This window comes from Hordeum vulgare, chromosome 7H, assembly GCF_904849725.1.
Source record: "Hordeum vulgare subsp. vulgare chromosome 7H, MorexV3_pseudomolecules_assembly, whole genome shotgun sequence".
NCBI lineage: Eukaryota > Viridiplantae > Streptophyta > Magnoliopsida > Poales > Poaceae > Hordeum > Hordeum vulgare.
Window position 1 is genome coordinate 48,892,560 of NC_058524.1, and position 13,513 is coordinate 48,906,072.

A 13,513-nucleotide genomic window follows, 5' to 3' on the forward strand; every position below is an offset into this window, starting at 1 on the left:
CATCTTTATAGTCACCCAGTTACGTTGCGACGTTTGGTACACACAAAGCTTGCATCGACGTAACCCTTTACGACAAACTCTTTAACCACCTCCATAATCGAGAAAAATTCCTTAGTCCATCAGTTACTAAGGATAAATTTTGACCGCTGCTCAGTGATTCAATCCTGGATCACTCTGTGTACCTCTTAACAGACTTGCTGCAAGGCACACATCAGGTGCGGTACTCAGCATGGCATACTTTAGAGTCTACGGCTAAGGCATAGAAGACGACCTTCGTCTATTCTCTTTATTCTGCCGTGGTTGGGTTTTGAGTCTTACTCAAATTCACACCTTACAACACAGCCAATAACTCTTTCTTTGCTGATCTATTTTGAACTCCTTCAAAAACTTGTCAAGGCATGCATCTTGTTGAAACTTCCATTAAGCGCTTTCGATCTATCTCCATAGATCTTTGATGCTCAACGTTCAAGTAGCGCAATCCAGGTACTCCTTTGAAAACTTCTTTCAAACAACCTTGTATGCTTTACAGAAATTCTACATTACTTCTGATCCACAATATGTCAACCACATATACCTATCAGAAATACTATAGTGCTCCCACTCACTTCTTTGGAAATACAAGTTTCTCATAAACCTTGTACAAACCCAAAATCTTTGATCATCTCATCAAAGTGTATATTCCAACTCCGAGATGCTTGCACCAGTCCATTGAAGGATCACTGGAGCTTGCATACTTGCTAGTATCTTTAGGATCGACAAAACCTTCTGGTTGTATCACATACAATGTTTGCTCAAGGAAACCGTCGAGAAAACAATGTTTTGACATCCTACGTGCAATATTTCATAAACAATGCATCAACAACTAACATAATTCTAACAGACCTTTAGCATCGCTACGAGTGAGAAAGTCTCATCATAGTCAACTGTTTGATCTTGTCGAAAACATCTTTGCGACAAGTCGAGCTTTTCTTAATAGTGACTTATCACCATCATCGTCTGTCTTCTTTTAAAGATCCATTTTTACTCAATAGTCCTATGACCATCAAGTAGTTCTACCAAAGTCTACACTTTGTTTTCACACATGGATCCTCTCTCGGATTTCATGGCTTCCAGCCATTTGTCGGAATCTGGGCCCACCATTGCTTTCTCCATAACTCGTAGGTTCAGTGTTGCTCAACAACATGACCTCCAAGACAGGGTTACCGTACTACTCTGCAGCAGTACGCGACCTTGTCGACCTACGAGGTTTGTAGTAACTTGATTCGAAGCTCAATGATCATCATCATCAGCTTCCACTTCAATTGGTGTAGGCGCCACATGAACAACTTCCTGCGCCCTGCTACACACTGGTTGAAGTGATGGTTCAGTAACCTCATCAAGTTCTACTACCCTCCCACTCAATTCTTTCGAGAGAAACCTTTCCTCGAGAAAGGATCCGTTTCTAGAAACAAACACTTTGCTTTCGGATCTAAGATAGGAGATGTACCCAATTGTTTTGGATATCCTATGAAGATGCATTTATCCGCTTTGGGTTCGAGCTTATCAGACTGAAACTTTTTCACATAAGTGTCGAAACCCCAAACTTTCAAGAAACGACAGTTTAGATTTCTCTAAACCTCAGTCTATACTGTGTCATCTCAACGGAAATACGCGGTGCCCTATTTAATGTGAGTGCGGTTGTCTCTAATGCATAACCCATAAACGATAGTGGTAATTCGATAAGAGACATCATAGTATGCACCATACCAAATAGTGCGTGGCTATGACGTTCACACACATCATCACACTATGATGTTCCAGGTGGCATGAACTACGAAACAATTTCCACATTGTCTTAACTGTGTACCAAAACTTGTAACTCAGATATGCATTTCCATGATCATATCGTAGACAATTTATCCTCTTGTTACGACGAACTTCACTCTGAAACGGAATTGAACTTTTCAACATTTCAGACTTGTGATTCATTAAGTAAATACTCCTGTATCTACTCAAATCGTCAGTGAAGTAAAAACATAATGATATCCACTGCGTGCCTCAGTACCCATTGGACTGCATACATCATATGTATCACTTCCAACAAGTTACTATCTTATTTCATCTCAATGAAAACAAGGCCTTGCTCATGTGGTATGATTTGCATGTCACTAGTGATTCGGAATCAGGTGAGTACAAAGATCCATCAGCATGGAGCCTCTTCATGCAATTTATACTAACATGACTCAAGCGGCAGTGCCACAAGTAAGTGGTACTATCATCATCAACTCGTATCTTTTGGCACCAATATCATGAACATGTGTAACACTACGATCGAGATTCAATAAACCATTGAAGGTGATTATTCAATAAAATAGAGTAACCATTATTCTCCTTAAATGAATAATCGTATTGCAATAAACACGATCCAATCATGTTCATGCTTAACGCAAGCACCAAATAACAATTATTTAGGTTTAACACCAATCCCGATGGTAGAGGGAGCGTGCGACATTTGATCATATCAACCTTGGAAACACTTCCAACACGTATCGTCACCTCGCCTTTAGCTAGTCTCCGTTTATGTCGTAGCTTACATTTCGTGTTACTAATCACTTAGCAACCGAACCGGTATCCAATACCCTCATGCTACTAGGAGTACTGGTAAAGTACACATCAACATCATGTATATAAAATACACTTCTTTCGACTTTTGCGAGCCTTCTTATCTACCAAGTATCTAGAGTTGCTCCGCCTCAGTGACTGTTCCCCTCATTACAGAAGCACTTAGTCTCGGGTTTGGGTTTAATCTTGGGTCTCTTCATTAGTGAAGCAACTGTTTTGCCGTTTCACGAAGTATCCCTTCTAGCCCTTGCCCTTCTTGAAACTTAGTGGTTTTACAAACCATCAACTATTGATGCTCCTTCTTGATTTCTACTTTCGCAGTGTCAAACATCGCGAACCGCTCACGGATCAATGTATGTATCCTTTATATGTTATAGTTCATCATGAAGCTCTCACAGCTTGGTGGCGGTGACTTTGGAGAACTATCACTATCTCATCTGGAAGATTAACTCCCACTTGATTCAAGCGATTGTCGTACTCAGACAATCTGAGCACATGCTCAACGATTGAGCCTTTCTCCTTTACTTTGTGGACAAAGAATCTTGTCGGAGGTCTCGTACCTCTTAACAAGGGCACAAGCATGAAATCACAATTTCATCTCTTTAGAACATCACTTATGTTCCGTGACGTTTTTACAACGTTTTCGGCGCCTTGCTTCTAAGCCATTAAGTATTTTACACTGAACTATCGTGTAGTCATCAGAAATGTGTATGTCGGATGTTCACAGCATCCACAGATGACGCTCGAGGTGCAGCACACCGAGTGGTGCATTAAGGACATAAGACTTCTGTGCAGCAACGAGGACAATCCTCGGTTTTATAGACTCAGTCTGCAAAGTTTGCTACTATCAACTTTCAACTAAATTTTCTCTAGGAACATATAAAAACAGTAGAGCTATAGCGTAAGCTACATCGTAATTCGCAAAGACCATTAGACTATGTTCACGACAATTAGTTCAATTAATCATATTATTTAAGAACTCCCACTCAAAAAGTACATCTCTCTAGTCATTTGAGTGGTACATGATCCAAATCCACTATCTCAAGTCCGATCATCACGTGAGTCGAGAATAGTTTCAGTGGTAAGCATCTCTATGCTAATCATATCAACTATACGATTCATGCTCGACCTTTCGGTCTCATGTGTTCCGAGGCCATGTCTGCACATGCTAGGCTCGTCAAGCTTAACCCGAGTGTTCCGCGTGCGCAACTGTTTTGCACCCGTTGTATGTGAACGTTGAGTCTATCACACCCGATCATCACGTGGTGTCTCGAAACGACGAACTGTAGCAACGGTGCACAGTCGGGGAGAACACAATTTCGTCTTGAAATTTTAGTGAGAGATCACCTCATAATGCTACCGTCGTTCTAAGCAAAATAAGGTGCATAAAAGGATTAACATCACATGCAATTCATAAGTGACATGATATGGCCATCATCACGTGCTTCTTGATCTCCATCACCAAAGCACCGGCACGATCTTCTTGTCACCGGCGTCACACCATGATCTCCATCAACGTGTCGCCATCGGGGTTGTCGTGCTACTCATGCTATTACTACTAAAACTACATCCTAGCAAAATAGTAAACGCATCTGCAAGCACAAACGTTAGTTTAAAGACAACCCTATGGCTCCTGCCGGTTGCCGTACCATCGACGTGCAAGTAGATATAATCTATTACAACATGATCATCTCATACATCCAATATATCACATCACATCGTTGGCCATATCACATCACAAGCATGTTGGGAAACGTCGCATGGGAAACAAAAATTTTCCTACGCGCACGAAGACCTATCATGGTGATGTCCATCTACGAGAGGGGATGAGTGATCTACGTACCCTTGTAGACCGTACAGCAGAAGCGTTATAGAATGCGGTTGATGTAGTGGAACGTCCTCACGTCCCTCGATCCGCCCCGCGAACAATCCCGCGATCAGTCCCACGATCTAGTACCGAACGGACGACACCTCCGCGTTCAGCACACGTACAGCTCGACGATGATCTCGGCCTTCTTGATCCAGCAAGAGAGACGGAGAGGTAGAAGAGTTCTCCGGCAGCGTGACGGCGCTCCGGAGGTTGGTGATGACCTTGTCTCAGCAGGGCTCCGCCCGAGCTCCGCAGAAACGCGATCTAGAGGAAAAACCGTGGAGGTATGTGGTCGGGCAGCCGTGAGAAAGTCGTCTCAAATCAGCCCTAATTGCTCCATATATATAGGAGGAGGGAGGGGGGCCTTGCCTTGGGGTCCAAGGACCCCCAAGGAGTCGGCCGAGCCAAGGGGGGGAGGACTCCCCCCCCAAACCGAGTTGGACTTGGTTTGGTGGGAGGAGTCCCCCTCCCTTCCCACCTCCTTCCTTTTTTTTTCCTTTCCTCTTGATTTTTCTTCTCTTGGCGCATTGGGCACTTGTGGGCTGTCCCACCAGCCCACTAAGGGCTGGTGTGGCTCCCCCAATGCCTATGGGCTTCCCCGGGGTGGGTTGCCCCCCCCGGTGAACTCCCGGAACCCATTCGTCATTCCCGATACATTCCCGGTAACTCCGAAAACCTTCCGGTAATCAAATGAGGTCATCCTATATATCAATCTTCGTTTCCGGACCATTCCGGAAACCCTCGTGACGTCCGTGATCTCATCCGGGACTCCGAACAACATTCGGTAACCAACCATATAACTCAAATACGCATAAAACAACGTCGAACCTTAAGTGTGCAGAGCCTGCGGGTTCGAGAACTATGTAGACATGACCCGAGAGACTCCTCGGTCAATATCCAATAGCGGGACCTGGATGCCCATATTGGATCCTACATATTCTACGAAGATCTTATCGTTTGAACCTCAGTGCCAAGGATCCGTATAATCCCGTATGTCATTCCCTTTGTCCTTCGGTATGTTACTTGCCCAAGATTCGATCGTCAGTATCCGTATACCTATTTCAATCTCGTTTACCGACAAGTCTCTTTACTCGTTCCGTAATACAAGATCCCGCAACTTACACTAAGTTACATTGCTTGCAAGGCTTGTGTGTGATGTTGTATTACCGAGTGGGCCCCGAGATACCTCTCCGTCACACGGAGTGACAAATCCCAGTCTTGATCCATACTAACTCAACTAACACCTTCGGAAATACCTGTAGAGCATCTTTATAGTCACCCAGTTACGTTGCAACGTTTGATACACACAAAGCATTCCTCCGGTGTCAGTGAGTTATATGATCTCATGGTCACAGGAATAAATACTTGGCACGCAGAAAACAGTAGCAACAAAATGACACGTTCAACATGCTACGTCTATTAGTTTGGGTCTAGTCCATCACGTGATTCTCCCAATGACGTGATCCAGTTATCAAGCAACAACACCTTGTTCATAATCAGAAGACACTGACTATCATTGATCAACTGGCTAGCCAACTAGAGGCATGCTAGGGACGGTGTTTTGTCCATGTATCCACACATGTAAATGAGTCTTCATTCAATACAATTATAGCATGGATAATAAACTATTATCTTGATACAGGAATTATAATAATAACTATACATTTATTATTGCCTCTAGGGTATAATTCCAACAAAGCATACCCTGCAAAAACAAGTTAGACGTCCTCTAATTTTGTTGTTGCATGTTTTACGTGGTGACCATGGGTAACTAGTAGGATCGCATCTTACTTACGCAAACACCACAACGGAGATATATGAGTTGCTATTTAACCTCATCCAAGGACCTCCTCGGTCAAGTCTGATTCAACTAAAGTTGGAGAAACCGACACTTGCCAGCCATCTTTGAGCAACGGGGTTACTCGTAGCGATGATGTCGGTCCAAGCCGCTTCAATCCAACAATACCGCGGAATCAAGAAAAGACTAAGGAGGGCAGCAAAATGCACATCACCGCCCACAAAAACTTTTGTGTTCTACTCGAGAAGACATCTACGCATGAACCTAGCTCATGATGCCACTGTTGTGGAACGTCGCATGGGAAACAAAAAATTTCCTACGCGCGCGAAGACCTATCATGGTGATGTCTATCTACGAGAGGGGATGAGTGATCTACGTACCCTTGTAGATCGTACAGCAGAAGCGTTAGTGAACGCGGTTGATGTAGTGGAACGTCCTCACGTCCCTCGATCCGCCCCGCGAACAATCCCGCGATCAGTCCCACGATCTAGTACCGAACGGACGGCACCTCCGCGTTCCGCACACGTACAGCTCGACGATGATCTCGGCCTTCTTGATCCAGCAAGAGAGACGGAGAGGTAGAAGAGTTCTCCGGCAGCGTGACGGCGCTCCGGAGGTTGGTGATGACCTTGTCTCAGCAGGGCTCCGCCCGAGCTCCGCAGAAACGCGATCTAGAGGAAAAACCGTGGAGGTATGTGGTCGGGCTGCCGTGGAAAAGTCGTCTCAAATCAACCCTAAAACCTCCGTATATATAGGTGGGAGGGAGGGGACCTTGCCTTGGGGCTCAAGGGGCCCCAAGGGGGTCGGCCGAGTCCAAGGGGGAAGGCTCCCCCCCCCAAACCGAGTTGGACTTGGTTTGGTGGGTGGGAGTCCTTCCTTCCCTTCCCACCTCCTCCTTTTTTTTTCTTTTCTCTTTGATTTTCTTTCCTAGGCGCATAGGGCCCTTTTGGGCTGTCCCACCAGCCCACTAAGGGCTGGTGTGCCACCCTCAAGGCCTATGGGCTTCCCCGAGGTGGGTTGCCCTCCCCGGTGAACTCCCGGAACCCATTCGTCATTCCCGGTACATTCCCGGTAACTCCGAAAACCTTCCGGTAATCAAATGAGGTCATCCTATATATCGATCTTCGTTTCCGGACCATTTCGGAAACCCTCGTGACGTCCGTGATCTCATCCGGGACTCCGAACAACATTCGGTAACCAACCATATAACTCAAATACGCATAAAACAACGTCGAACCTTAAGTGTGCAGACTCTGCGGGTTCGAGAACTATGTAGACATGACCCGAGAAACTCCTCGGTCAATATCCAATAGCGGGACCTGGATGCCCATATTGGATCCGACATATTCTACGAAGATCTTATCGTTTGAACCTCAGTGCCAAGGATTCATATAATCCCGTATGTCATTCCCTTTGTCCTTTGGTATGTTACTTTCCCGAGATTCGATCGTTGGTATCCGCATACCTATTTCAATCTCGTTTACCGGCAAGTCTCTTTACTCGTTCCGTAATACAAGATCCCGTGACTTGCACTAAGTCACATTGCTTGCAAGGCTTGTGTGTGATGTTGTATTACCGAGTGGGCCCCGAGATACCTCTCCGTCACACGGAGTGACAAATCCGAGTCTCGATCCATACTAACTCAACGAACACCTTTGGAGATACCTGTAGAGCATCTTTATAGTCACCCAGTTACGTTGCGACGTTTGATACACACAAAGCATTCCTCCGGTGTCCGTGAGTTATATGATCTCATGGTCATAGGAACAAATACTTGACACGCAGAAAACAGTAGCAACAAAATGACACGATCAACATGCTACGTCTATTAGTTTGGGTCTAGTCCATCACATGATTCTCCTAATGATGTGATCCCGTTATCAAGTGACAACACTTGCCCATGGCCAGGAAACCTTGACCATCTTCGATCAACGAGCTAGTCAACTAGAGGCTTACTAGGGACAGTGTTTTGTCTATGTATCCACACAAGTATTGTGTTTCCAATCAATACAATTATAGCATGGATAATAAACGATTATCATGAACTAAGAAATATAATAATAACTAATTTATTATTGCCTCTAGGGCATATTTCCAACAGCCTAGGGGTGATAATGAAGTGATACTAGGACCTTAAGTTCTATATATCACTAATGTCAAAGCACTCATATACTTGCAAGCTACGTCAGGTCTGACACTATATTTGCTATCTTTATTCAGAGTGCAACCCCCAACAAAAGGTATATGGTTGATATAAGTAATATCATCTTATATCTGAAGATTACAGTAAATCTTGGATATTTCCATGAGGAAATAGAAGATATGACCATGATATGATGTAATTATATTGGCTCTTTATTTGATCCCAACGATGCCATATCAATGACTGAATTTGCTGGAATAGCCTTCACATGGAAGTCATATAAATGGATTTTAGTGGTTATTTCCAGTTATCATTCTAACATAATTGCTTTATCTAAAGGCATTGCAAAATATGCATAACTTAGTAGAATGGTTAACCACACTCAAAATCATGTGGTTGAGATTCATCAGAATCACATAACTTGATTTATCAAGATACTTCCACTTGTGTTACTCAATACCTATAGGTTATATGAAGGGCAATATCAGAAATCACATTGCTCGGAAATTACTTAGCCTCACGGATTACAGAAAAGTGAGGAAATAATTTGCAAACAAACTACTGTTATAATCCAACAGATTATACACAATCTCATGTTCATGCCAATGGAATTGGTATGAGACATCCTTCATATTTGCAAAGTTCACGGGGAGTAATCTCCCAAACTATAACCTATTAACAATCATCAGATTGCATATATTGTACTCTTTTTCCCTTGATGAGTTTTTCCATAATGGTTTCTCATAAAAGGTTTTTTACGAGATAATATAAACACAAGTGTCTTTATATGCCATATCATTTTCTCCTTGTATTTTTCCCACTGGGTTTTAAAGGAGTTTTCAATGGCATGTACGATTGCACTCTTTGCCCTTATGAGTTTTCTCTCAAAGTTTCTCATAATGTTTTTTAGTGAGGCAATATCTTCTCAAAGATCATATGTCATACTTTCTATTTTCCCTACCGGGGTTTTTAAAGGAAGTACTCAAGACATATTAATTGTTCTCTAAACTTATCAATGAGTTTTCTCCTTCTTCAAAGGTTTTTCTCATATGAGTTATCAAGAGACAATGATCATCATATGTTGCATCATTTTCTCCTTATTTTTCCCATTGGGTTTGAAGGAGTTTTAGCAACATATCTACTCTATTCTCCTCATATTTTTCCCACAGGGTTTTTGGGGGAGACTCTCAAGATTATCTGGAAGATTTCTCAAGATGGAAAATCTATATGCAAGAAGCTTTCAACGATGAAACATTCAAAGAGCGGTGTTGTACAAGGGGGGTGTTAGAAATTAATTAGTATATTAATTCAAGGGATGTGTCCAACCCGAATAGTCGTGTCTCCTCTCTCTCTCCATTGCCAACAGGCACCTGTTCTAGAGGGATGCCTCCGAACAGGCACCTCTTCTTCACACCTCTTCCAGATGTATATAAACTTGAGAATCAATAGAAATCAGGACTGATCGTCCATTCACTTTCATTCAATCTCGTTTTACTCTAACACTATTCTCCTCGCCACCCCACCAAAAATTCCTAATGCTCTGGAATAACTCTTCACAAAGACATGCATGAAATTTAAAAATACCCATGGCATGGACCGACATAGCCTGAATGACATACTTAATTTGTAATTCCTTCACTTCTCTGGAAGCATATTTTTCTATCCAGTTTGAACCCACTTGAACGCTTTATCTTTTATAGACTGGAATTTACCGGCCTTCATTCGACCTTCTAGAACAGGTAAACCAAGATATTTATCCTCAAAACTATCAAAAGTGCCCATATGGTCTCAGGGCTGCGGATGACGTTAACCGCATGCAGCCACGTGGTCGTTGGGGCGATGATGGGGTGAATGCGTATGGAGATGGTCAGTACCGTGGCTCCTCGTCGTTTGGAGGTGGCCGTGGTTATGCTTGGCAGTCTAATGGCGGAGGTGGTCAGGGTTTCTCGGGGCCCTCGGGAAGTTTGTGCCGGGGACGGCTGGCCCTAAAAGAGGGGGCTTCCGACAGAGATGGGGAGGCCGGGGTGGCGGTAGGAACCAGCGACCCCCGGCTCAGTTCGAGGCAGATAGCGGGGCCATGGGTGAGCATGGGCAAGTGCAGCCCGTTGCGCCTTCCATCTCTCTCCCTCTGTCGAAAGAAACTGCTGATGATGTTGCTGCTGTGGACAAGGGTAACGATATTACCAAGTCGGGGGGGTGATCGACCAACTAAGTGGGCGCGTAAGAAGGAAAAAATGACTTGTTATCGTTGTGGAGAGAACGGTCATTTTGTGTCTGAATGCTCGGCTGATCTATGTGAGTTCTGTCTCAAGCCAGTTCATGGATCTTCTTTGTGCCCTCTTATGTCGGGTCCGATGCCTGTTATGGCCATCTATGGGGTGTGTTCCGAGGAGCTTATGTTTTTCGAGTCTCCAGCGGTGACTACAAAGGTGCATGTCCTAGCTGTGGCTCTTACTGGTAAGATCACTGTTGCTAGTGGGAAGATGACGGTTGACCAGGTGGTGCAACAACTTCGAGAGCTTGTGTCATCTACTTTTCGTTGGGAGCCTATTGCAATTTCGGAGAGTGTTTTCAAGGTGGTGTTTCCCTCCAAAGATGATCTAGCACGGTTACTCAAGTTTGGTATGTGTAGAGTGCCTAGCACGTCCTGTATCCTGGAGTTTGATGTGTGGAAGGGAGATGAGCCTCAGGGGGTTCCTCTTGATCATATTTGGGTTCGTTTTTATGGAGCTCCTTCTAAGGCGGTAACCGATTTCTTGGTTGCTTGGAGTTTCGGATCCCTGAATGGTAAAACGGAGCAGGTTGACATGACGTTCACGCGAGCTAACGGAGCTGCACTGGTGTTTGTTAGTGTCATTGATAGTGGGTTGATACCGGATGAAGTGCTCTGGATTTTTGAGGGTAAGAGATATAACCTTCGTCTTGAGATCAAGAGTCCAGAGAGACTCGAGGATGCCAAGGTGGATTCTGATGTTGAGATGCCAGATAGGGATGGTGAGTCGGGTGCTAGAGATGCGGGTAAGGATACACCGTCCTCCTTACGTGATGCCGCTCCTCGGTCTGCTCCAGTAGAGCCTAAGTCGGCTCAGGGAGGTTCGGCCTCTGGTGGCGCCATTTCGGCTCCAGGAGCGCAGCTGCACTTTGGTTCGTTCGCACCAGACGCGGTGCCGACCAGGTTAGCTGCCACGCAGCGGTCGGCCCAGGGTGGTCTCAGCAGGCAGGTGAAACTGTCGTTCCTTGGGAAACAGCCAGCCAGTGCTTCGCTACAACCCTCTTCGCCGGCTGTGGGACTACAGGCGATCTCATTGGAGAGGTATTTGTATAAGGTAAGGGAGGAGGAGGCTAAGATACCGATGATCTTGCCGAGCGTGGAGATTGTGGAGGGGGACATTATGGTCCCTCAACAGGGGTCGGTGGCTGCGGTGCATGATGATGCTTCTCCAGCGGCTCCGGTGGCGGAGTTGCTAGATAATGTGGGAGGTAACTCGGAGGTGCGTTCGTTCTCCGAGGATACTGTCATACAGTTTGGCGGTATACCAAACCCTGCGACTTTGGAAAAGAGGGTCAGTCAGCGGATTCAGGAGCAGCCAGATGCGGATGACCTGCAGTTGGGTCGTGCGATGCGTGTTGCAAAATTGAGGGAAGCGGAAGCATCTACAGGCATGTCTGTAAATTTAGATCATTCGATTCTGCATTTTTTCCCTCATGAGATTATTGATAAGGCCACTGCTATCGGGGTATCTCTTGGTAATTCTAAAACTGAAGTTGCGAAATCAATTAATGACCTACTTGATCTAGAGGTAGATAGGGCTTTGGATATTTTATGGAATTTGGCTGCTGTTAATCCAATGGCAGATGCTGAGATTAATGACCTTGGGGGGCTGAATTCTCTATGTGAGAATTTGCTTCCCTCAGATAAGCCGATGGGGGGAGAGGGTTCTTATCTCGATGCTAGTTTAGCTGCCGAGCACGACCAAACCGAGTCACCTATGCCTGGTTATACAGACCAGATACTCAGGGAGAAAATGAAGCGAACGTGGAAACGAAAAGTTTATCCGGTTCTGCAGTTCGTAGGAGTGCTCGTTTTAAGATTGCTAAGAAATTCTATGACGAAAGATGAGAGGAATATTTTGGAATAGCAGAGGTCTACGTGACTTGGCTAAAACCAGATTCCTTGCTGAAGCCACGTTGGAGCATCAGCTGGACTTTATTGCCATTATGGAGACAGGGCGAGATAAGTTCACATCTCAGTTCTTAAGTTCTTTATCGGCGGGGGTCGATTTCGATTGGCATTGTCTCCCTCTAAGAGGAAGATCCGAAGGGATCCTACTTGGCGTCAGATGTGACACACTTCAGGTTAGGGAAGTTGTGTTGGGTGATTTTGCGGTTAAATTTAGAATTTCATCCAAAAGGGATGGTTTTCGGTGGGCTCTTGTAGCAGTTTACGGGGCTGCTCAACCTGAACTTAAATCTGATTTCCTGGCGGATTTAGTTCGAATCCGCGATGAGAAATTACCACTATTGATAGGGGGTGATTTCAATATCATTAGATGGGCTCACGAAAAGAACAATGATAATTTTGATGCTAGATGGTCGTTCTTGTTCAATACTATTATTGAGAGCCTTGACCTGAGGGAGATCGAACTCTCGGGACGGAATTTCACATGGGTGAATTCCTTACCTAATCAAACTTCTGAAAAGTTGGATAGAGTTCTTACCAGTATTGATTGTGAACAAAAAATTCCTCTGGTTACCGTGCGTGCTCTTCAACGGGCGATATCGAATCATACACCTCTTCTGTTGGATACGGGGGATGCTTCGCACATGGGTAATAGAGATGGTTTCTCTTTCGAGTCCAGCTGGTTTTTAAGGGAGGGCTTCATGGACATGATTGCCAGGGAATGGAATAGGAACTTGGGTGGATCATCCAATGTGGATCGCTGGCAAAATAAAATACGACATCTTAGAGAATACCTTCGTGGTTGGGCTAAGAATGTTTCGGGGACTTATAAAGATGAGCGGGAGAGGCTCATTAGTTTCATAGATGAGCTTGATCGAAAGGCTGAGTCCTTTTTGCTTGATGAATACGAACGACATATGA